Source organism: Zingiber officinale, chromosome 4B (assembly GCF_018446385.1).
Source record: "Zingiber officinale cultivar Zhangliang chromosome 4B, Zo_v1.1, whole genome shotgun sequence".
Classification (NCBI taxonomy): Eukaryota; Viridiplantae; Streptophyta; class Magnoliopsida; order Zingiberales; family Zingiberaceae; genus Zingiber; species Zingiber officinale.
The window spans coordinates 112,091,971-112,102,381 of NC_055993.1; the positions used below are offsets into that span (position 1 = coordinate 112,091,971).

Below are 10,411 nucleotides of genomic sequence, written 5' to 3' on the forward strand. Positions count from 1 at the left end.
CAACTGACGAGAAACATAAGAGACTACCCTATCGTGTTGCATCAGAACAGCCCCCAAACCCTGAAGAGATACGTCGGTGTAGAGCACGAATCCGTCCTCTCCAGAGGGTAAAACCAAAATCGGAGCCGACACTAATCTCCGCTTCAGCTCCTAGAAGCTGGTCTCGCAACTTTCTGTCCAAGTGAACTTCACGCCTTTCCTAGTCAGTCGTGTCAGTGGCATAGCAATCCAGGAGAAACCCTCGATGAACCGTCTATAATATCTAGCTAGTCCCAGAAAACTGCGGATCTCCTGTACTGATTTCAGCTGCTCCCAACTGGTGACAGCCTCGATCTTCTGAGGGTCTACTGAAATACCTCTGCTAGAAACCACGTGTCCCAGAAAACCGACTAAAGATAGCCAGAAGGCACACTTATTGAACTTTGCATACAACTGATGTCGTCGAAGAGTCTCCAGGACTGTGTGAAGATGCTACGCATGCTCCTCCTCGGAACGCGAGTAGACCAATATGTCAATGATGAAAACGATAACAAACTGATCAAGATACTTCAGGAATATGCGGTTCATCAAATCCATAAATATTGCTAGAGCATTGGTAAGCCCAAATGGCATTACCAAAAACTCATAATGGCCGTATTTGGTACGGAATGCTGTCTTCTGAATATCAGATTCTTTGACTCTCAGCATATGATATTCGGACCACAGATCAATCTTAGAATACATTGAGGTACCTTTGAGCTGATCAAACAAATTCTCGATCCGTGATAAGGGGTACTTATTTCTGACAGTCACTGCATTTAGCTGTAAAATACCAGAAAAAAATGATGATTATTAATAAATGAATTTTCTGGAATTTTTGGACATTTTTTGGGAATTTTTCGGAGCTCGTACGGACGAGTTAACGGGATAAAAATGGGGCATGGAAAAGCCTGTTTGGACGACCCATTTAAGCGAGGAATTGTTTCTTTTATAAAAAATTCCTAATTCCTTTTTCTTTTTCATTTATTTTCTTCCCCCCCGTGTTCCTTCTCTCCCGAGCCTCACTCCCGAACCCGACGCCGAGAAAAAAAAGCCCTAACCGCCGGCGCCGGCGGTTTCTTCCCCCTGTGTCCTCTGCCCTAGCCACCTCACGCCGCCACCATAGCTGACAGTCGGCCGCCACTGAGCCCTGCCGAAGCCGCTGCCCTCACTGGACTTGAGCAGCGCTGTCGCCTCTTCCTAGCATCGCCGTCGCCGTGCCCTAGGTGCCGAGCGCCACTGACCACCGTAGCACCGCCGCACCTTTTACTCTAGCGCCGACCTTCTGCCCGTGATGCTGACCCCCTCTGCCGCCGGTGACGAGCCACCTCTCCGACTTCCCTGTGCGCCGGCCGAAGTTTCCCTTCCTTGTGTCTCTGATCTAGAGTGATTGCGGCCTTGTTTCTGCCCTATGCGACGCCGCCTCTGTACACTATGCCTAGGTCGCCGGAAATCAAGAGCTTAAGAAGGTGACAGGGGGTAGTTGTAACCCGGCCAGTGGGACTGAAGGTGAGGGCTTAGGGTTTGTTTTTGTTTTCAATTCTGTGCTTTGATTCTTATCCTGCCGTGAGCAGCACTTGGGTGTGGGATGGCTAATTTAGTGTATAGGGTTTGGTGGACAGCGGCTTCACCAACTTCTGATTCTCGCTGTCATCATCGAAGAAGAGGTAATGGGAACAAATTATTACTGGACTTTAATTGTTAATAGAGTGTCTTATGATTTCTTGATCATTTCTTCTTGATCCGGTTGGTGGACAGCAACTTGATCAGGGCAGTAGGTTGTTACGTCTGGCCAGTAGGTTTGATTTGGGGCTATTGGAACTTGTCGTGGCAATCTTGCTTTGGTTGAGGGCATCAAGGAAGAGGTAAGGTCAGTAGGTTATGTTTTGAATTGAGTTATTTTGTTGATTAGTGAGTTTCCTTCTTGATTGTTTTGCAAGTGGATTTCCAGCCACTCACCTTGTTCCAGCAGCAAACACATTCCTTGATTATGGATTAATCACGGTCGTGAATTGAGGTAAGGTTTAGAGTTTTGATTTTCATGGTAGATTATTGCTAGTTGTGTTAGCAATAATTAATAACTTAAGTTTATAAGTTATATAATAGTGTAATCAGGATTAATGAAACTAACCCTAAATGATCAGTGGATTAGAAATTAGTTTAGCTATTTGTTTAAAAATTAAATTAGCTAAACTATGCGAATTGATTTAGGACTTTGACGCGAGACGAGTATCTCGGAGTCAGCTTGGACCTTTCTATTTTATCGGAGGCGGGTACTTTTGAGTTATTGTCTTTGATATGCTTAGTAATTAAATTAACAAGATGCATTAATTGTGTTTCTTACTTGTTTCGGTTAATCACTGCCCAATACATGCTACCTGTTGATTGATTGTTTGTTTACATCTTGTATGGATATGTACCTGATTCCACATGCTCATGGGTAGTGATATAACCATATTTTACCATGTCAGGACCTAGGTTTGATACCTTATATGATCAGATACCTTGATATGATTCATTCGCTTTGGTGCACATTATGATATGTCCAGAGATTGGTTTAGTATATTACCATGTTTAGTGACATGCACCATTCGCATGATTGCATGCTGAGTGATTGATTGCTCCTTTATTGTCGAGCACTTTGCCGCCATCACCGCTCGGTGCTCCGCCAGACGCCATGGGTAGCGGAACACGCTGCGGTAGCACGCCGCTGGCTCTTCCGGTTCGCTGGTCCGCCCATGGGTAGTGTGACGCAGTGTAGCATGTTAGAGATCCCTCCCGTACCGGGAGTTGAGTTGAGAGCATTGAGCGCCCCCATTTATGATTTGGGGTAGAGTACGATGTACTCGACAAAGATCCCGTACACTCGATCACCATCGTGAGTAGTGTTGCGAGTGCACGGTTGTCACACCCTACCCACTCGGTCCCACCGTTGTTGTGAGTCGACTGACGTCAGGGGTGACTATGACATTGGCATCATATGCATGATGCATTTATTGTTTGTGTTTGTGTTTGTTGCACTTATATGCTGCACATTGCTTGGATACCTTGATTGACATGCATATGTGTCTTCTATACCTTTCGGACTGTTTATCCTTATACCGGGTCCTGGTTAGTACAGATTCTCTCCTGTCTTCTTCGGTTTGTAGTTACCTTTATCTTTATCAGGAGACTGTACGCATGATTAGTGCTAGGTGTTATTTCTTTACTTTGCATATCAACTGTACCTGCTGAGTGTTGGACTCACCCCGCCTCCATTGTTGATATTTTCAGGTTGATGCTGTCAGGAGAGAGTTCCAGCTTCTGGTCCCTGAGGACCTCGTTTTCGTTTGGTTTCTTTCTGTTCTAGACTGTTTGCACTTGTTATGTTCTGGATTTATTTGCTTATGGACATGATATAGATTTTATTATATCGATGGATTTGGATTTGGTTTTTATTCTATTACATGCTCGCTGGATGGCAGAAGAGGTGAGTTCATCGGATTTGAGTTTTACGAGTGTAGTGGAGTAGGGTGGATTTCGAGTCGAGTATTATTACTTTGTTTAATCATATATAACGGCTGAATAGATTATATATAACTGCGTGGTGATGTTTTATTTTATTATTATTATTCCAGCCGCCTGTGGCTGAGGTATTTGTGAGATGTAGAAAAGTTTCAGATTGTCCACCGTACAGGGGAGATGCTACCGAAATTTTCTCGGACAGGGACTCCTCTGGGGTGTGACAATTTAGTGGTATCAGAGCCAAGTTTTACGATCTTTTGTTTCGTATTTTGGATTTTCGGAATTTACCTGATACCAATTTATTTGGTATCAGAGCGGGTTATGATACCGGTTGTTGGTATTCTGGATATTTGGGTTAGCCAGGTTTGCGAGTCAAACTGGGCATTATCGGATTTTCGATATGGTGATGTTTCGGATTTCCGTTTCGGATTTATTTGGATTTCCGGCGATATGTACGTTCGGAATTTTGAGGTCAGAAGTTGGGGACTGGACAGCGACGGAACATCTCCAGACGGCATATAGGTATGATGTTTAATTTTATAGTTTATGACAGGTATTAGCATTCTTTATTTAGTACTTGTCTGGATGTTGTAGCACATATTACATGTGATGGGTTATCCATTGAGCATGATTGACCTTAATAGATATCAAGGATTATTATCTCTAGTGATTTTCTTATCATAGCATCAGTAGTTTTATCTTCTGTTACTACTAGTAGGAGATGGAGGCACATACCAGTCTCTGCTATTGTTAGTTGGGTAGTGGATGACACTTACCTATTCCTGTTGACTTAGTCAGTTGAGTTTTTATACTCATATCTTTTGGATATTAGGGTACCCGATACGATGAAAATTGTTTATTGGGGAGTTACCATGTTTGATCATTGTTGAGAATGGTTTGAGGTTGAGGGATATTGTGAGATCAGATATTTTGATGTGTTGATTTCTAATGATTTAAGAGAGTAAATGTTATGTGGTTGTTGATGATCTTTTAGGGGATAACTATTTTGATGATCTTTTATTTGGGTTGTCATTGATGGTGATATAGTGAGTATCATGTATGGTGTTCACAGGTTGATGTTTATAGTTGATGATCAGATTATAAATTGGAAGCTAGAGAGTTTATGTGCCTATGAGATTTTTGATTTTAATAAATCTGGTTAATTGTGGTTAGTTAACAGGATGATAAAATTGATATTTGTTTCATCTGATATTGAACTATGTGGATAAATAATGATTTGATGTTTTGAATGCTAACTTACCCTCATGGAGAGTAGAGACTTATTCATCTGATATTAGTGGGCTAATATTTTTGAGGATAAAAAAAAAATGAGGGTGTCTCGATGATATTGAATTCTAGTTTTTTTCTTTTGGGTCGTACACATTTATTCATATGATATTATGTGGATTGACATTCTCTAGTTTGAGATGATGTATTAGTGTTGAATTGACCCATGAACTGATTTAGTTATTTGATAATGTAGTATACCATTTGATCGTGGTTTGATATACCTTAGTTGCTTGTAGAGGATTAAGGTATTCTTGATTAGTTAGTAGATGAATGATTTAGTTTTGTTGGTTGATCAGTAGAGGATTGTCATACTCTATTTTTAGAGGTTTGAACTTTTAGGTTGTTTGTGCTTAGTTATGTATCTAGAGCACATTTGAGTACATGCTTTGTACTGACGTGGAAAGGACAGATTCAGCCGTATATCATTGTCGGCTTGGATAGTTTATAGCGGATCGATGTATCCTATTCCATGAAGACTTTGACCATGGACTGTATATATCTGGTGGGATAACTTAGAGGGTGCATTGGGGTATATGGCCCCGCTGATGTAAGGAAGTGTAGAGCTAATTGCTTAACACTTATGGGATACACTCGTTACTAGTGTATACTGGAAGAGTACATTTGGATTTATGATGATAAAATCTTCCCATTAGATATAGTCTTGGTAGCATATGGCATTGACTTGCAATGTTATACCAGGGTGTGTATACCTTTCTTGTCCGATACTAGTTCCTTTGAACTTAGAGCAGGGTTGTTACCGGATGATTAGGCTACTTTATTTTGGGTTACTTTTGAGTGATGTATTCATGCTTGATACATATGCATGAATCTTGTTTAGATGTACCCGTAATCCATGAGTGTTGGTAGCATAAGGTTGGTCTCTTTGATTGAGCTGGTATGCTCATTTTACATGTCTATGTTGCATGTAATTTTGATTGTTATGTGTTGTAAGAGTCTTGTGGAAGACTGTCGATTTGCAAATAGTATATGTATCCATGTTCTGATATGGTTTGTAGGTTTCTTATGGATCATAGCTATGTAGTTCGGTATATGTATCGGGAGGTATTATTGAAGATGTCTTGTTGATTAAATCCGAGATGTAGTATAAGTGCATCGGTGGTGTTTTGATGGAGGTATTTTGTCGATTTAATCTGAGTTGTGATATGTACATATGTGTTTGGTGTGGTATTTGAGGTATCTTTTTGATTATGTTTGATTTGTGAGCGCACCTGGATTTAGTATGCTTTATTGGAAGTATATGTTGGTTATACTCTTGACATAGGTGTATATATGTCATATGAGTGTTGTTCGAGGTGTATTGTTGATTTTACCTATGTTGATTTTGTACACGGGTTCGGTATGCATTGTTGGAGGTATCAAGATGATTTATACCTATGTTGTGAGTATGTTTGGTGTATATTAATTGGAGGAATATGTCGATCATACATGTGTTGTGTGAGCATGTGTGCTAGGTATATATTGGTAGCAGCATGATGATTTTACTTATGCTGAATGCAGAATGTGGAGTGACTGCATTATGTCATTTGTTGGATTAACTCATCAACTAATTCTTCTATCAGGGGATAACCCACTAGGATACTGATAGAGTTGATGATGGATTTGCTTAGTTTACTAGGTTGTTATAGCCTAGGTTAACCACAGTGATTTGTGGTAGAGAGATCTTGTACAGTCTCTAGCTGGATAGTTAGGTGCCTTTGGGTACTTATATATTATTTTGTGGTGGAGCGTTGCTCCCACATATTACGGATTGCAGGTAGCGGAGCATAGCTCCTATATTTATTGCAGATACCTATTTCAGACTATTTGTGGTAGAGCGTTGCTCCCACATATGTGATGTTTCCTGTGATGGAGCGTTGCTCTCACACTGGAGGATTTATTCTATGGTGATTTATGTTATTGATGATCAGATTTTTGACTTATTATCATAGATCTTATGGTTAGAAATGTCTGTGATACGGACATTATGTGTTTTGGTTTTTGGCCATATAGGCTTACAGAGACTTGATGATTTTGGTATTTCCAGGATGTTTGGATCGGATTCCATTGTCTTTGTAGACGATGATGTGATCTATTACGAATCAGCGGTGAGTCACGCACATCATCTTTGCATAGGATAGAGATGTTTCGATGAGAATATCTATATACGAAGTTCAGTAGTGCGTTTTGGGTTTGTCTTATGTGAGATGTTTGAGCCACACGGTCACCAATAGGAGTATACCGTGGTTTCACATGAGATCGAGGTTGTTACCGTTGGGAGTAGACAGAGTCTATACAGGAAGCTCGCAACTTCCTCTGTTTGGTTCGATATTTCCGGAGATACGTTGAGGGTTTCTCACGGATTGCTACGCTACTTACACGCCTGACCATGAAAGGTGTGAAGTTTACTTGGATTGAGGATTTCAAGACCAGTTCCTAGGAGCAGAAGCGGAGACTAATGTCGGCTTCGATTTTTGGTTTTTACCTTCTAGAGAGGACGGATTTGTCCTCTACACCGACACGTTTCTACAGGATATGGGTGCTGTTCTAATGTAGCACGGTAGAGTATTCTCATATGCTTCTCCGTAGTTGAAGGAGTATGAGAAGAAATACCCAGTTCATGATCTGGAGTTGGCCGCTATTATTTTTGCCTTGAAGATTTGGCGGCATTACCTGTAAGATATTACATTGAGATTCTCACTGATCATCAGAATTTTAAATATCTGATTACTTGGAAGGAACTTAATCTTCGATAGAGGAGATGGATGGAGTTCCTGAAGGATTATGAGTGTACCATTAGCTATCACCCGAGAAAAGCTAATGTGGTTGCCGATGTACTTGACCAGAAGTCCAAAGGGACTTTAGTTTGCCACCGAGTAGTGGTAACAGACTGGATTTAGGGTTTCTCCGAGTTAGACTTTGAGGAGCAGGGACAGACAGAGCAGGGTATTTTTGTTACCATAGTTGCTCAGTCGTTAATCTGGACGAGAATCCAAGAGGCCAAGTTGTTGGGACCTCATAGAGCTCAACGTGAGGCAAAGTGGTACATACTATCGGACAGAGGATGTTAGAGGCATAAGACTGCCAGAAGGGTTACGCTGACCGGAGTGGGAGACTCTTAGAGTTCTCCATTCGTGACCAGGTATTTTTGCGAGTTTCACCCAAGAAAGGGGTGAAGAGATTGGCCTCAGAGGTAAGCTAGCTCCGTGATACATTGGACCTTTCCAGATCTCGGAAAGGATTGGAGCAGTAGCTTACTGGTTGGCACTATCGCCGTCCCTGGCAGGCGTCCACGATGTATTCTACGTATCCATGCTGAGGAGATACGTACCCGATCCGACGCATGTGCTGACAGATATTCCAGTTCCCTTCAGCCTGATGCTACTTATGAGGAGGTTCCGGTACGGATTCTCGATTGAAAAGAGCGTCAGTTGCGGAATAAGACTATCCGGCTAGTTAAAGTCGGATGGCAACACCATTCGGATGAGGAGGCTACTTGGGAGCTCGAGAATACGATCCGAGCTCAGTATCCCCATCTTTTCACTTGAGGTATGTGATTTATTTACCGTTCAACATTTATTATTGTTATTTGTTATTAGTACTTGCTGATGGTAGATACTGAAATTTGGGGACCAAATTTTTATTAGTGGGGGAGAATGTAAAATACCGGAAAAAAATGACGATTATTAATAAATGAATTTTCCGAAATTTTTGGACATTTTTCGGGAATTTTTCGGAGCTCGTACGGACGAGTTAACGGGATAAAAATGGGGCCTGGAAAAGCCTGTTTGGACGACCCATTTAAGCGAGGAATTGTTTCTTTTATAAAAAATTCCTAATTCCTTTTTCTTTTTCATTTATTTTCTTCCCCCCCGTGTTCCTTCTCTCCCAAGCCTCACTCCCGAACCCGACGCCGAGAAAAAAAAGCCCTAACCGCCGGCGCCGGCGGTTTCTTCCCCCTGTGTCCTCTGCCCTAGCCACCTCACGCCGCCACCATAGCCGACAGTCGGCCGCCACTGAGCCCTGCCGAAGCCACTGACCACCGTAGCACCGCCGCACCTTTTACTCTAGCGCCGGCCTTCTGCCCGTGATGCTGACCCCCTCTGCCGCCGGTGATGAGCCACCTCTCCGACTTCCCTGTGCGCCGGCCGAAGTTTCCCTTCCTTGTGTCTCTGATCTAGAGTGATTGCGGCCTTGTTTCTGCCCTATGCGACGCCGCCTCTGTACACTATGCCTAGGTCGCCGGAAATCAAGAGCTTAAGAAGGTGACAGGGGTAGTTGTAACCCGGCCAGTGGGACTAAAGGTGAGGGCTTAGGGTTTGTTTTTGTTTTCAATTCTGTGCTTTGATTCTTATCTTGCCGTGAGCAGCACTTGGGTGTGGGATGGCTAATTTAGTGTATAGGGTTTGGTGGACAGCGGCTTCACCAACTTCTGATTCTCGCTGTCATCATCGAAGAAGAGGTAATGGGAACAAATTATTACTGGACTTTAATTGTTAATAGAGTGTCTTGTGATTTCTTGATCATTTCTTCTTGATCCGGTTGGTGGACAGCAACTTGATCAGGGCAGTAGGTTGTTACGTCTGGCCAGTAGGTTTGATTTGGGGCTGTTGGAACTTGTCGTGGCAATCTTGCTTTGGTTGAGGGCATCAAGGAAGAGGTAAGGTCAGTAGGTTATGTTTTGAATTGAGTTATTTTGTTGATTAGTGAGTTTCCTTCTTGATTGTTTTGCAAGTGGATTTCCAGCCACTCACCTTGTTCCAGCAGAAAACACATTCCTTGATTATGGATTAATCACGGCCGTGAATTGAGGTAAGGTTTAGAGTTTTGATTTTCATGGTAGATTATTGCTAGTTGTGTTAGCAATAATTAATAACTTAAGTTTATAAGTTATATAATAGTGTAATCAGGATTAATGAAACTAACCCTAAATGATCAGTGGATTAGAAATTAGTTTAGCTATTTGTTTAAAAATTAAATTAGCTAAACTGTGCGAATTGATTTAGGACTTTGACGCGAGACGAGTATCTCGGAGTCAGCTTGGACCTTTCTATTTTATCGGAGGCGGGTACTTTTGACTTATTGTCTTTGATATGCTTAGTAATTAAATTAACAAGATGCATTAATTGTGTTTCTTACTTGTTTCGGTTAATCACTGCCCAATACATGCTACCTGTTGATTGATTGTTTGTTTACATATTGTATGGATATGTACCTGATTCCACATGCTCATGGGTAGTGATATAACCATATTTTACCATGTCAGGACCTAGGTTTGATACCTTATATGATCAGATACCTTGATATGATTCATTCGCTTTGGTGCACATTATGATATGTCCAGAGATTGGTTTAGTATATTACCATGTTTAGTGACATGCACCATTCGCATGATTGCATGCTGAGTGATTGATTGCTCCTTTATTGTCGAGCACTTTGCCAGTTTCATCACTGTTCGGTGCTCCGTTGTGACGCTCATGGGTAGCGGGACACAGCGTGGTAGCACGTCAGTTTGGCTCTTCCGGTGCTCCGTTGGTCCGCTCATGGGTAGTGTGACGCAGCGTGTAGCACGTTAGAGATCCCTCCCCGTCACAGCGTACCG

The 10,411-nt window shown here is 42.0% G+C and overlaps 1 long non-coding RNA gene across 2 annotated transcripts; it reads left to right on the forward strand.

Annotated features, from left to right (window-relative positions):
• Positions 1-9,176: 9,176 nt before the first annotated feature.
• Positions 9,177-9,601, forward strand: LOC121977853. 2 transcript variants are annotated; one of them, XR_006111064.1, is made up of 3 exons: positions 9,177-9,271; positions 9,363-9,469; positions 9,556-9,601. It is a non-coding gene; the product is annotated as an uncharacterized LOC121977853 (long non-coding RNA). The 2 variants fall into 2 exon arrangements; XR_006111065.1 differs by having other exon boundaries at positions 9,545-9,574.
• The last annotated feature ends 810 nt before the right edge of the window (positions 9,602-10,411 follow it).